The sequence below is a fragment of the Hemitrygon akajei genome, chromosome 6, assembly GCF_048418815.1.
Source record: "Hemitrygon akajei chromosome 6, sHemAka1.3, whole genome shotgun sequence".
Lineage (NCBI taxonomy): Eukaryota > Metazoa > Chordata > Chondrichthyes > Myliobatiformes > Dasyatidae > Hemitrygon > Hemitrygon akajei.
The window spans coordinates 134,375,134-134,387,596 of record NC_133129.1 but is presented as its reverse complement, the minus strand read 5'-3'; the positions used below and the strand labels follow the sequence as shown (position 1 = coordinate 134,387,596).

Below are 12,463 nucleotides of genomic sequence, written 5' to 3'. Positions count from 1 at the left end.
CTTGACTTCTCAGCTTTTTTTGTCCGGTCCTGATGAAGGGTCTCAGCCCAATAAATTGGCTACACTTTTTTCCATAGATGCTTTTTGGCCTGCTGAGTTCCTTCAGCATTTTGTGTGAGTTACGTGAAACATTTAAATAAGTTTATCAAATAATTAGATTTCGAACATGATAAGTGTGTAGTAGATTTTGGTGTTATATTGAATGTTTGGGCTAAGTGTGCTTTAAAGAGTTCAAATGTTGAGGAATTTGAAGGTATTGACAATCATCTTGAACATTACAATGAAAATAAAGATTTGGAGGATGCAGTGTATCAGGCAGGAAATATGAAGACAAGGAATGTGTTGAAAATGATACATCTGAACTTGAGTTGGCGGCTGCACAGGACGTTAGGAAATTTATTGTTGGACCAAGCAAGAAGGGAATGAAGGCAGTCCATTATCTGCACTAGATATCTGTGCTGAGCTTGTTCATTAACAAAATGAATCAAAAGAACACGGCACCGTACACTGGATGAATTCCTCCATCGATAACCATTGCACAGTTTTAGTGCTACAGTAATATCAGTTATAATTTGTTCTGTATTTCATTTAAATACATAACTTGTTACTCAGTTAAGCAGTAGATTGTCATTTTTAGACATTTTTAACTACTTCCAAGAACTTTCGGCTAACTGGGGCAGTTGCTTAGATGGGCCAATGAAACAGAATTCACTGTGTTTGGTGAACATACTGTCTGCATATCAACACCTGCCTGAACAGTAACATGGACCCGCTCCAATTTGCCTACCATAACAACAGGTCAACAGCAGATGCCATTTCATTGGCTCTTTACTCAGCTCTGAAATAACTGGACAGTAAAGATACTTACATCAGCATTCAATGCTATCATCCCCTCAAAAGTAATGAAAAAGCTCCAAGGCCTAGTCCTGAATACTTCGTTGTGCAACTCGTTCCTTGATTTCCCCACTTGCAGACCCCAGTCAGTATGGATTGGCAAGATCATCTCCACAATCACCATCAGCAATGAAATACCAAAAGGCCGTATGCGTAGTCCCCGCTCCACTCACTTTAATAGTTATGACTGTAGGTCCAAATACAGCTCCAATACCATATTTTAAGTTTACTGACATCACTGTTGTTGGTCAAATCAAAGATAGTGATGAAATCAGCATACAGGAGGGAGACTGAAAGTCTGGTTGAATGATGCCATTACAACAACCTCTCACTCAATGTCAGCTAAGTTAAAGAGCTGATCCTTCACTACAGGAAGAAGGAACCAGTGCTCCAGTGCTAGTACTCACGAGGGGATCAGAGATGGAAGGAGTCAGTAACTTTAAATTCCATTGCATTATCACATCAGACAATCTGTCCTGGGACCAGCACGTAAATACCATTTCAAAGAAAGCATAGTTGTGCCTCTACCATCATGGAAATTTTTGCAGATTTGGCATTTTTCCTGCATTAGTCATTTACATTGTGTAAATTTTTGTCAAACTTTGACAACGATTCAACTTTGACATCTTTGCAGCATATTGGTCAAGAACAATTGAACTATATCGTCTGTATGACAATTACTCTATAAATAAGTTATTATTAACTTCAGAGAAAAATGAAAAATACAAACACTGTGTAACAGTGATGTCAGTGAAGTATCTGCATTTTACTGTATTGATCTCTATATTACTGTCTTATAGCAGTGGCTTGTTAATATCCCACTATTTTCATAATTATCTGAACTCTGCATTGTTGTTCTCAAACCTGAAAGGAGTGTTGGGCATGGGGCAAGCGACCTCATCATGTAGAAACCTAGAGCTACAGTAACACCAACAGAAATGTCAAAGACCTCATCTCTGGGAGAGGAAGATTCTTTGCCTAAAGACTAAGGCAGGACAGAGGACTCTCATGAGCTACTGTCAGCAACCTATGCCTCAGTAGGGGTGATGGGTAAGTATCCAACTACACAATTCTTCCCCTACTATAAATCTAGGCCTCAAATAATTAGTGTGCTCTCTTTATACAGTTTTCTTCCTGGCAAACAATTCATCTCTTTATAGGAATCCAAGTTCAGGACTGCACTTCTACAATATAGTAATTAATCTCTACATTGAACACAATTGTGATCATCACTTTGTATAGGTTCCCTTTCTGTTAAAATCAATCTACTATTTGACCGTTGATGTTTCCACTCTCGAACGCAAGCTTCATTGAATGTTCTTATACTACTGGAAGCCCTTTGGCTTATTGCAGTGTCATCTCCCAGGGAGCTGGAGCTTCCATTTTAATTACTGTTTTCTTGCAAATTTCCACGGCATTCACCATTTCCATCCTTCCCTTAGCTTGATGATTACGAAAACTCCCATGGCCATTGCTTTTAGAATCCCAGCAACTGACTACTACAATGCCTCATAAATATATTTTTGTAAAGTAAAGCTTACTTTCTTTTCTCATAAGTGTAGTTTAGAAAATTGTCTACAAAAATGTTAGGGCCTTAACAAGTAATTCGTAAATTTCTTGCAAAATCCCTTTTATTTTATGTTCTCAGAACCATACGTTTTTGTAGCTACAGTAAGACCTTTTAGGATTTGGGTGGTGTGGCTAAAATGCAATCCACGCTTCAAATTTGGTACTAATGGATCCTTGACCGGAAACGACAGTTGTTTCTCTCTCCACTGATGCAGTCTCCGTGTCTTTCGGTATCTGTGGTGCTGTTTTTCACTGTAGATCTGGTGTGTTTGTTAATGACTCAATATTCTACATGATGACATTCTCTGCTTAACGATTAAGAAGCAGCTAAGCATACAGCGCCATACTGCAGCACCAGCTCGCAAATCGAGTACCAGGCAGTGAAGCACAAACGGCGCTCCGCACTGAATCGGTCATGCTGCTTTGACCCTCACACGTCACTGCCGGTCACGTGTGCACAGCGGCTACCGCCGCTAGGAACCTATGTGCGCGGCCCAATTGTGTGGGTGTGCGGTTCCGGGGGGTCCGGAGAGGCGCAGAGGTGATGTTCATGGTGGGTGTCAGAGAAGTTGGAGTCGAGTTTGGAACCAGAGCCTGAAGGAAAGAAGCCTTAGCAGGTATCTAAGAATAGAACGAGGGACACATACGGGGATGGTTGATCTTGTGAAGAGTGTATGTGCAGTAATGTGCCAGTGTTTTAGGTACACACTCCATCCAGCAGTTTGTCAGGGTGGAATGTACATTCAAGAGCGTGTCAGTATATGTGGGATAGATTATATACACACAATCTCATTCCAGTATGTCCAAGATGGTGTCCGCACTTAATAGTGACTATACCCGGATTGTAGGTATCTAAACTATATACAGAAAATGCTGGAAACACGAAGCATCTGTGAAAGGGAAACAGGGCTAACGTTTCGGGGGCGAGGACTGTTCTTTGATATGAAATATTGCATGTTTTCTCTGCGTCCATTCGTTTTTTCTGGTATTTTCTATCTTGTATAAAACTTCTAGTATCTGCTCCATCTCATTGTGTGCACTTGATTGCTTCCAAATATTGCTTACATATAAAAGAATGGTGGTTTTGTGGGGTTAGTATATTATAGCATTATAGAGAGTGAATCAAATAATGACAGGATATTTGGAGAGTATAAAGATGAAGCAATAATGCAGACTAAAGAAATAGGAAGCACATTTGTTTGTTAGTTTACCAAGAAAATGTGTAAGTGTACCAATATTCAAAGGGTATCAGTTGCATGGTACGCCATGTATTACTGAAAATTTTATGACATCATCTCTGACTTGGTGTAGAGAAGCAAAGTGTTTTAAATGTTAGAAATCTGAAATAGAAAATGTAGGAATACTGGCAGAACCAGGAAAAGTAAATAAAGCAGATTTTAAAGTGCAATTGAAAGGTGAGTTGGAACTTATTGGGAATGTCTGTAATAGGATGAAAAGCAGGACTAAGAAAATGACAAAAGGGATGATAATAAAGAGTGAAAAAGGGATTTAAAAATTTGAAAATTCTGATCTGGATTGGGTGTAAAGTCATGACATAAAATAATTGTCTGAAATTGTTAGACTAAAAATCAATGTTGATTATCTGCAATTGTAGCCTCTGGCTTCAATGTCAAGTACCTATCATTTAGCTGCAATATTGTTCCCCAGGTTTCATTGGCACATGAGTAACTTGATGGTATAATGGGAGAAAGAGTGAAAGGGAGAATGTGTTCAGTCACATTTGTGGACTGACAAATGTCATGTTTGTTTTCTTCAGTGCTTACAATATGAGCGGAGAATGTAGCGTATTAATTAGAAGAACTTTGCGTCGCATGCTTTCCAAGTGAAAGATTGATTTGAGCCCTGAACTTTGGGAAAGGAGAAGATAAAGCACAGTATGGCTTGTGGTTGCTCAGTAAGTGAATATGGAAGCATGAACCAGAGAATCCTCAAGGTACATGGCAGGGATGAGGGGATTTCTTCAGAACACTGGTAGGGAAGAAGAAGGGAAGATTAACCTTTGAGGGAAGCAGTTTGTCAAATTCGTCTTATCTAGCTTTATATGACATGCCCATTTCTTGTCACTATCATCAGCGAGAACAGGAGCCTCAAAGCATCCACACTAACTGTCATTGAGGCTACATGTTGACTGGTTTGAATAATATTAAAGGAAGTAATTGGGAGGAAAAGAGAGGAAGCCAGCTAGGAAAAATCAAGAAAGATTAAGCCTTTGGAATATACTAGAACTTCAGAGTGAGTTTGGAGTCATTTTATATTTTGAAGGTGAAATGAGTGTTTGAATGCAGAATAGACGTGAGGAGCGTAACTCCTGAATGAATGAATACTTCAAGGATCTTGCTTACCATCTAAGATGAGTTAATTCATTAATGATCTTGAGGAAGGTAGGTAGCAACTGAAGAGAACAATTTTAGATGTTGATTAGGAGGATGAATCAATATCCTTTAAAATAAAAAATAAACTTGATAACAGGCAAATTTATTAATACATAAAATCAGCTGTTCTTTTCTGGACATACCCCGTTAGAGCCCTGTAGACTATAAATGTTGGTGGGAGGGCTAGAAATTGTGTTTGAGAGGCACTTAATCCTTGCTATCAAAAGTGGAAAGTGATAGATTCATAGCGATTTAGAATTTGGGTAGATGAAGCTGGGAAATTATTTAAACATGAAGTGAGAATTTTTAAGTTTGCAGTTCTGAGAGTCACTAAGCCAGGGGAATAAGGTGGTTTAGGATATGGAAATCAATGGTTCCTACTGAGCTAGAAATTAAAGGTTCAGACCGAGTTATGTCTGAAGATAGCTGGAAGGTTGGGCAGAACAGCACTAGAGTGGTTATGTCAGGAGGTAAACCATAGACGTGAATTTCAGTAAAAGATGTGAAGTAAACAGTTATAGAGCTGAACTCTGGATTCTTTTAATGAAACCAATAGCTGTGACAGTCTTGATTGTCAAAACTTTTAATAGTTGAAGACTCTTAGGGTTTAATCGATGGGATTGTAATGAATATTTCTGATTGCAAAGTCATATTTTAAAAGGGGAAATCAGGTAAGAAATTAGAGATTTCAAACTTTTGTGTCTATTTTCTAGTGATTGACAATAATAACTATATACTTAGTAGAACTGTCAATGACGAGACATGGGCATTCAGAAAGAGTTGTCAGTGGAATTATGTTAAGGTGAAGGTAGAACACTGAGAATAAAAACAAAAAAAAATCAAAGATATTAATGATATACAAGTTCAAAGTAACATAACCATAAGAAATGAAAGCAGAAATACACTATTTGCCCCGATATGCTTGCTTCCCCATTCAGTAGAGTCTCTGATCCTTTCTTCTTGGCATACAGTTCTTGCACTAAGGAAAACAAGGCTAACCTTTCCATCCTTCCCTTTATTGCTTTCACTGCATATATCATTAATTCTGAAGATTCAGTACCCTCTGGATGAAGGAAGGCAGACAGGAAAGACAAGGGTCTGTCTGAAAACAACGCAGTGTAGGTGGCTGCTGGAACAAAATTGAAAAGTGATATCTCAATGAGTAAGGGATAGCTGAAGGGTAGTAAAAATACAACACATTGAGGTCTTGCTGCAGTAGCAGCAGCAGCAAGACTGGACCACATGGAGGTGGAGAAACAGCTGGTAAAGTAGGCGGGCAGTGAATGAAGGAGAATCAAATCCAGCAAAAGTTGAAAATCTGCATGATGGTGAAAGCAAAGCAAATCTGAGTAGAGGCGATCGACAGGTTCTGGTTTTACAGACACTCGTGAGTTGACTTTTGTCCACAAGTCAGATTAGACTCAAAGATCACTCAGCGTGTTAATCGCATGCTAGTGTAGGGGTTAGTGTATTGCTTTACAGCACCAGTGGCCTGTGTTCAGTGCCCGCTGCTGTCTTCAAGGAGTTTGTATGTTCTCCCCGTGACCATGTGGATTTCATCCAGATGCTCCAGATATCTCCCACATCCTAATAATGTATGGGTTGATAGGCTAATTGGTCACGTAGGTGTAATTGTGCGGTGCAGGCTCAGTGGGCCTGTGATTCATTTTCTTGTGGGTATATTTAATAAGTCCATAATAGAATAATAATCATAATGGAATCAATGAAAGATGACATCTACTTGGGTGTTCAACCAGTGTGCAAAAAAAAACACACTGTGCAAACACCAAAAGAGAGAAATAATAATAAAAAATGAATAAGCAATAAATACCAAGAACATGAGACCGTCCCTGAAAGTGAGTCCACAGGTTGTGGGAACATTTCTGTGATGGGGCGAATGAAATTATCCCCTCTAGCTCAAGAACCTAATGGTTGAGGGGTAATAAATGTTTCTGAACCTGGTGTTATGGGTCCTGAGGCTTCTGTACCTTCCTGGCGGCAGCAGCGAGAGGAGAGCATGGCCTGGGTAGTGGTGGTACCTGATGGTGGATACAGCTTTCTAATGACAATGCTTCATGTAGATGTCCTCAGTGGTGGCGAGGGCATTCCCCATGATGGACTGGGCCGCTTCCACTAGTAATTTTGGATTTTCCGTTCAAGGACATTGGTGTTTCAGGTGTACCATGTATGACGCAGCCAATTAATATGTTCTCCACTACACATCTACAGAAGTTTGTTAAAGTTTTAGATGTCATGCTGAATCTACACAAACTCCTAAGGAGGTAGAGGCACTGTTGTGCTTTCTTCATACTTGCACATAAGTGCTGGGCCCAGGACAGGTTCTGTGAAATAATAACACCGAGGAAGTTAAAATTGCTGATTTTAACTCTCCACCTCTGATCCTCCAATGAGGACTGGCTTATGGACCTTTGGTGTCCTCCTCCTCAAGTCAATAATCAGCACCTTGGCTTTGCTGGCGTTGATTAAGAGGTTGTTGTTATGGCACCACTTAGCCAGACTTTCACTCTCCCTCCTATGTGGTGATTTGTCACTACCTTTGATTCGGCCTACGACAGCAAACTTGAACTGTGCTCGGCCACGCAGTCAGAAGTGTAAAGCGAGTAGAGCAGGCACGAAGAACACAGCCTTGTGATGCACCTGCACTGATGGAGATTGCGACAAAGATGCTGTTGCCAATCCGAAGTGACTGAGGCCTGCAAGGGAGGAAATTGAGGATCCAATTGCACAAGGAGGTATTGAGACCAAGGTCTTGAAGCTTATTGATTAGCTTTGAGGGGATGATGACATTGAATGCTGAGCTGTAGCTGATAAAGAGCATCCTGGTGTATGGATCTTTGCTGTCCAGATGTTCCAGTGAAGAGTGAATGAAATTGCATCTCCTGTGGACCTGTTGCTCCAGTAAGCAAATTAGAGCTTATCAGGCAAGAATTAATATGCTTCATCACCAACCTCTTAAAAATACTGCATCACTGTGGATTTAAGTGATACTGGATGATAGTCATTACCACGTTCTTCTTAGGCACCGGTTTAATTAAAGGCTGCTTGAAATGGGTGGGGTATGTCAGACTGCCAAAGTGGGAGATTAAATATCTAAAATAAAATGCTACCACATTATTGTAATGAAGGACATCAAAATCACTAATAAGAAAGAACAACTGCTAAGAGTCAAGAGACAGAACACTACTTTCCATTTCATAAAAGGGGAATTTGTACTAGTGGCATACTTTTGAATTTTATAATATTAGTAGATCTCATTATATGTAGAGATGTCCATAAATCAGGCTTTTTGTAACCCAGGCCGGCTTGCATTTATTTGAAAGGAGAATCTTTTTGATTACTTGGGAGTTTAGGGGTTGGAACAATTAATATAGTTAAGAAAATAGAGTAACTGTCAGAGCATTTAGGGAAATCAAGCCAGAATTATATTATTTTTATTTTACAAGTCCAGAAATATTCTTCTGAACTTCCAGAGACTAAAAGGTGATCAAATCCATTTTCTCAATCTGATATGAATTTAGATAGGGCAGGTGTTACTGGTGGGAGTTCAGTCTAGATAGTGTTCAAATAGTGGAATTATGAAGGTAGATATTTTTTCTGAAATTATTGTTTTCAAGTAGCTTTTTTTCTCCTGCTGTAAGCTTCCATTCAAAGTGAATCCTCAATGTGTTAACTTTGGCTGTGATTTTTGGCCTAATGTACGAGGGCATCAAAGTTAGTCAGAGCCAAAAGTAAGTTTGTGTTCAGCGACAATCTTGTTTTCATTTTGTATGCAATAATTTCCATGATGTTGCAAATGAACTCTCCCCATCCCACCTGGCAGGCACACAGGTATGTACATTCAAATTCAAATAGAGCAGAAGAGGGGCCACTTGACTCTGTGTTTGCTTTCCTCCTGAATCATGTCTGATCCTCCATCATATTACCATATTTTTACTTTTTATCATCTTCCACCTACATCTTACAATATCTTTGAAGTCATTTGTGTCTCCAATTCTCCTTTTTAAATATATTAACTGACAGTCTCCATGGGCTTCTAAAGTAAAGAATTCCACACCTCTCCCAGGTCTTCATCCTAAGTATCTCACCCATATCCTGAGATTGTGTTCCCCGATTCTAGATCCCCCAGGCAAGAGAAACATCCTCCTTGCACCTAGCCATTTTCATCCTGAGAGATTTTTGAATGAGATCATTTCTCATTCTTCTAAACTCTGGTGAATATAGGCTAAGTTCACTTCATTATTCTCCATATGAAATCCTGTCATTCCAACTATCAGTCTGGTAAGCTTTGTTGTATTTGGACAAGTATATTTTATTTTGGGTAAGGGAGTCCAAAATGGTGTGCAATATTGAAAATGTGGTCTCATTAAAAACTATAATTGTGTGACATCCTTGCTCCCGTTCTCAAATCCTCTGATTTTGAAGGCCAAAATATTAGTTGTCTGCCAAGTACTTGATAGACCTGTATGTTTTCTTTGAATGATGGATGTGCAAGAACTCCCACATAGCTTTGTATATTAACATTTTCCAATTTGCCACCATTCAAATAATAGTCTTTGTTTTAAAATAAAGTGTATCATTTCACTTTTATCTGTGCTATTCCACATGAATTTACCTATTCACTCAAGATACAAAGAAAATTACTGCACTACTTATCACCTTGAATATCGTTGTCCTGTATATCAAGGTACACCCAAAATAAATCCAAATTAGAACTATTCTAGGTTTCTAACTAAAAATTTACTTTTCACTGTTCCTGTGGAGGAGGAGTGATGATGTTTTGCAAGGAAGCGATTAGGTGTTCTTGTGTTATTTGAGAACAAAATCTGATTAAGTTGTGTTTATGATTTTTATGTTGGAAGTGTTTTCTAAACTTATTTTTGCTCCTTTCCCTTGTAAATGCATCTTCACTCATAGACCGGATTAGAAATTTTCAAATTATTTGTATAGGCTTATCCTTCAAAGCAACACTTATAAAATGCTAGAGGAACTTAGCTGGTCAGGCAGCATCCATGGAAATGATGTTTCGAGCCGAGGTCTTTCAGGATTGGAAAGGAAGGAGAAAGATGTCAGAATGCCTGCCGAGTTCCTCCAGCATTTTGTGTGTTTTGCTTTAGATTTCCAGCATCTGCAGAATTTCTTGTGTTTATGATTTACTTATCCTTCAAGCAGCTTGCTAAATGGCTTCTGCAAATTAAAGTCTGCTATTTATTTTATCTGTTAGCCACTTTAAAGAATAATTTTATGACTATATATAGATCCTGGTTGTTTAATCATTAACAGAGTTTCAAATTATGGATTATTAATTTTTTTACCAATTTATGATTGGCTGATTAAACCTTGTCCCACATTGAACAGTTATTACATTAGCTATATTTCATTTCTCAGGATGTTCCTGTCAAGTTGCAGAGCATATACATAGCTTTTGTACTTGGTATAAATCCTGGCAATCTCTACCCAGCAGTGTTAATATGACTATGTTTATCAGAAACACTACAGCAATTCAAGAAAGAGGTTTATCACTTTACCTAGTTATCTTTCAGAAGGTGGATAATAGATACAATTTTTGCCAATGATGTCCAAATCACAAAATGTGAATTTTCTAAGAAAAATTATGGTTAGAACTGGTGATATATCTTTTGTTTTTAAATTTAGCTTTTTAAATTAAGGAGAGAGACATTGGGATTCAGTGACATTGTTTGTGATATTTACAAATACAGGTTCATTAGCTTTTTCATTTAATCTATACTTGCATCATACTGTACTCTGAATTCTACTTTCACACAAGTAAAAAAGAAGTGCAAACATTTATTATTTGATTTCATATCTCTAGTTGCCATGGATTCTCTTCTTTCCTAACTCGGCTTAACCCTTCTGTCGCAGTTCTTTTATGCTTAATTAATGTGCAAAAGTCAATAATTATCTTTATTTTTATTTGTATTTTCCTAGATTCACCAGTCTCCTTATTCCACAATCTTCTTTCAGATTTTCATTAACTGTTGTCTTAATTTCATTGTTCTCCTAGAAATTCTTATCTTTTCGTAATCATCTTGTTTTGAAGACTGCTCCCTGTTGACCCATTTTTCTGTTTGCTCATGTCTCTGCAGGTGAGGCATTGAAATGACTCTTGCAGAGGGGTGAAATAATTTTTATAATGACAAAATTGGTAATCTGATGGATGGAGCTGGGGATGCAGTTTGTGAACTTGGAAATGGGGACTGAAGAGTTGGAAGTCTGTCAACACTGAATTTACATTGATATTAATCTTTAATACAATAAATGTTCCAAGGTGTTTCATTGAGCATATTCCATATGAAGTAACTAAAATCCAGCATTCTATTATTCTTTATCTTGCTGTTTTACTGACTTTCAGATCTGATATTTCTATTTATGTTGACCTAAGGAGAAGTGTGTAAAACTTAACAAGGATATTTCCCCCTCTCCTCAGCTGCCCCCTCTCTGCTTCTACCATCATTGCTCATGCTGAAAGTTAAAGGTTGGCTGGTAAGTGCAAATTATTTGCATTTTTCAGAAAATTTGTTCAGTGGAACCTTTTCATATACATCTATGTTTTCCAGAGATGGTACCAAGATGGCAGACTTCTGCTTGATTTGGCCTTTTAGTCTCAGATTTAGGAGTGTATTGTGGCCAATTAAGCTATCTCTATGCTGCACTTGGTTCTGGTAGCTCCACGTGCTCCATTACATTGCTTTGATCCAAGCAGGAAATCAATCAAATCATAAAATTAAAATGTGCTTGAACAGGAAGTGGTTGTTAGGTAATTTCAAGTCTTGGTTGAATAAGCCTGTAGGAGGAGAATGAAAGAAAACACAATTCTGTATTTCGTAATCTTTAGTGAATCAGTCGATATGATTAAGCAATGAATCTCAATTTCAGTGCAGGGAACTGGAAGAGTATGCTTGCAACTACATTGAATAATAAGAGAATTAGAGTAATGACCAGAGTGAAGGAATGAGGAAACGTAGATCTGTGCAGATACATTGCAGGTTATGTGAAAGAGGGATCACTTATCTCAGGGATGATGATGGTAAATATGTTGCTTAAACAATATTTGTACTGAGTCATTTGACTATTTTAATTTGAGTTCTTTTACAATTTAAAGCTACATATTTTACCTAATTTGTGAAAAATGGGAATTTAATTCATGGCAAATTGAGAAGTACATCATTTAACCTAATTGCTTGACAAGTTCAAATCCCATGTAGCTGTGTAATTTAAATGTTGCTAATAATTTGGACTTAAAAAAAATGCCATTCCTAATTTCAGAATCAGATTTATTATCTGGCCTATGTTGTGAAATTTGTTTTTTGTGGCAGCACTGCAGTGCAAGACAAAAAATTACTCTAAGTTCTGAAATTCGATGACAGAGGGGAAGAAACTGTTACTAGAACATTGAATGTGGGTCTTCGAGATCCTTTACCACCTCCCTGAAGGATGGTGAGTGTCCGTAATAATACTGGATGCCATTTCTTAAGGCACTGCATTTTGAAGATGGTGCGGAGGCTCGTGACCATGATGGAGCCAGCTGAGTTCACAACCTTCTGCAACCTCTTTGGATTCTGTTCACT

General features: G+C 38.2%; 1 protein-coding gene across 3 annotated transcripts in view; it reads left to right on the top strand.

The window, feature by feature from the left end:
* The first annotated feature begins 2,911 nt into the window (after positions 1-2,911).
* The window catches only part of gtf2h1 (general transcription factor IIH, polypeptide 1), a 79,631-nt gene continuing 70,079 nt past the window's right edge, over positions 2,912-12,463 (top strand). The window contains exons 1-2 of one of the 3 annotated variants that reach the window (XM_073049288.1): positions 2,912-3,080; positions 11,323-11,378. The gene's annotated coding sequence lies outside the window, so the exon portion shown is untranslated. Of the gene's footprint in view, positions 3,081-4,329; positions 4,379-11,322; positions 11,379-12,463 lie in introns of those variants that run through there. The other 2 variants (XM_073049289.1, XM_073049291.1) reach the window with 2 other exon arrangements.